A 2,181-nucleotide genomic window follows, 5' to 3' on the forward strand; every position below is an offset into this window, starting at 1 on the left:
GCCCCACCCAGGCCCCTACTTCGCCCAGCCCCCCAGGGAGCCACGTGACCGGAGCCGTGCGAACAGGCACGCTTGTCTGCTGGCGCATAAGCTAGCGCAGAGTTCACACAGTAGGGGGCGCGGGAGGGCCCAAAACCCTGCCTGCAAACCCCCCAGGGTAGACGGTCCCAGCTGTAGCCAGCCTACCAGAGGCATGACACAGATGGGCACGCATCACACCCCTCGGGTCCCCTCGGCACCCCCCTCGGGCACCTCAGAGACGGCCACCCAGATGGAGCCCATGTTTCTGGGCTCCACGCAGATGGAGCCCCTGGCTCTCAGCTCCGGGGGCTGCCTGTCCCTTTTTCAGGTTCTGGGGCCCGGGAGCATGGCTACCTCCCCTTGCGGGGTCTGCTCCCTACTGGGGTCTCTGGCGCACCAGCTGGAGGAGCCCCAGGCCACAGTCCAGAGACTGCGCGCCATCAGGGACTGTGAGCAGGAGACTGACTCCTACTGCCAGCCCTTCTCCCCCTGGGAGCTGGAGGGTAGACCACTGTCTCCCTCCAGGACAAAGGAGGACTCCGGGACCTCCCATTCTGTCCAGTCAGGGGCATGAACCAAGGTGGTCAAGTACCCTAAGGCCCACCGCACCAGCTTAGCAACAGGTATGCACCTCTTGCTGCTCCAGCAGAGCCTGCTGAGTTGCCAGCTCCCCCAGGCAACACAGGCTCAACTGCAGCTACCACCCCCGCTCTCCCCAAGGCAAAACGTACGGTGTTTGTTGTGGGAGACTCCATCCTGAGGGGGACTCAGGGGGCAATCTCCCGCCCTGACCCCTTAGCCCAGGAAGTCTGCTGCTTCCCGGGGGCCCACATCCGGGACATTGCAGAGAAAATCCCAAAGCTTCTCCAGCCCACAGACCACTGTCCTATGCTCCTTATTCATGTGGGCACCCACGACATGGCTCAGAGCGCTCCCAGCCGGGTCATGAGGCACTACAGGCATTTGGGAGCGGAGCGAAAGTGTCTGGGGGCACACATGGTGCTCTCATTGATCCTCCCAGTCTTGGGCTATGGGCTGAGGGGGGAGAGGAGGATCCATGCAGTCAACCAAAGACTGTGGCACTGGTGTCATCGGGAAGGCTTTGCCTTCCGTGACCACAGCCCGCTCTTTGGCAAGACAGGCAGCGAGCTGCTGGGAAGAGATGGCCTCCACCTCTCTCCCCTGGGGAGGAGGCTCTTCTCAGCCAGACTGGCTGACCTGGTCCACCGGGCTTTAAACTAGGGACTACCGCCACTGCTGGCCCGCTGAGCAACCCTTGCAAAGCCAGTGAGCCAAGGAACTTAAGGGAGCCCACCCTTGCCCCAGCCCTGGTACAATCTGTGGGCAAGGCAAGAGCCCCCCAGGGGACACGTGCCTGCCTGTACACAAACGCCAGGAGCTTGGAGAATAAGGAGGAGGAGCTCATCCTCCTGCTCAACGCAAATAATTATGATGCCATAGGCTGGAATTCACCATCCAGCGCAAGGCGGCAAAGGCATGCAGTAAGGCAGCGGCCCAAGATTTTAGGAGGGCAAACTTCAACAAGCTAAGGAGGATAGTTCGAGAAGTGCTGAGGTCCCAGAGGGGAGGGGAGCCAGGTGTCCAAGGAGAGTGGCTGCTCCTTAAGGAGACAATCCTCCAAGCTCAAAGGAAGGTAATCCCAACGAGCATCAAAGGGAGCAGGAGAGCACACAAGCCTCCATGGCTCACCAAAAGCATCCGGGAATGTCTTCTTGCTAAAAAGGAGGCTTACACCCAATGGAAAGAAGGGGTCACACCAGACTGCAAGGCTAACATGTTTAACGATTTCTTTGCCTCCCAAGAAGGGACCAGAACAGCCACCTCCCTGCTGGGTCCCCCTCAGGCCCCGGGGGAGGCACACCTGGGCCACGGGTTAGCGAGGATTTAGTCAGGGAGCTTCTGGAGGGGTTGGACGTATTTAAGTCAGCCGGCCCGGACGATCTCCACCCTACAGTTCTAAAGGAACTGGCCGAGGTCCTTGCAAGTCCCCTGGCACGGCTTACGAGCATTGTGGTGCTCTGGTGAAGTACCGGAGAACTGGAAGAGGGCCAACGTGGTTCCCATCTTCAAAAAAGGCAGGAAGGAGGACCTGGGAAACTATAGGCCGGTTAGTCTTACCTCGATCCTAGGCAAGCTGTT

The 2,181-nt window shown here is 59.9% G+C and overlaps 1 protein-coding gene and 1 long non-coding RNA gene across 3 annotated transcripts in view; one reads left to right on the forward strand and one right to left on the reverse strand.

Annotated features, from left to right (window-relative positions):
- Positions 1-2,181, reverse strand: part of LETM1 (leucine zipper and EF-hand containing transmembrane protein 1) — a 59,342-nt gene that overhangs the window by 17,360 nt on the left and 39,801 nt on the right. The gene's annotated exons all lie outside the window — the stretch shown is intronic.
- LOC109322077 overlaps positions 1-2,181 on the forward strand; it is a 10,180-nt gene that overhangs the window by 7,339 nt on the left and 660 nt on the right. The gene's annotated exons all lie outside the window — the stretch shown is intronic.

This window comes from Crocodylus porosus, unplaced genomic scaffold, assembly GCF_001723895.1.
Source record: "Crocodylus porosus isolate Cpor-Errol unplaced genomic scaffold, CroPor_comp1, whole genome shotgun sequence".
NCBI lineage: Eukaryota > Metazoa > Chordata > Crocodylia > Crocodylidae > Crocodylus > Crocodylus porosus.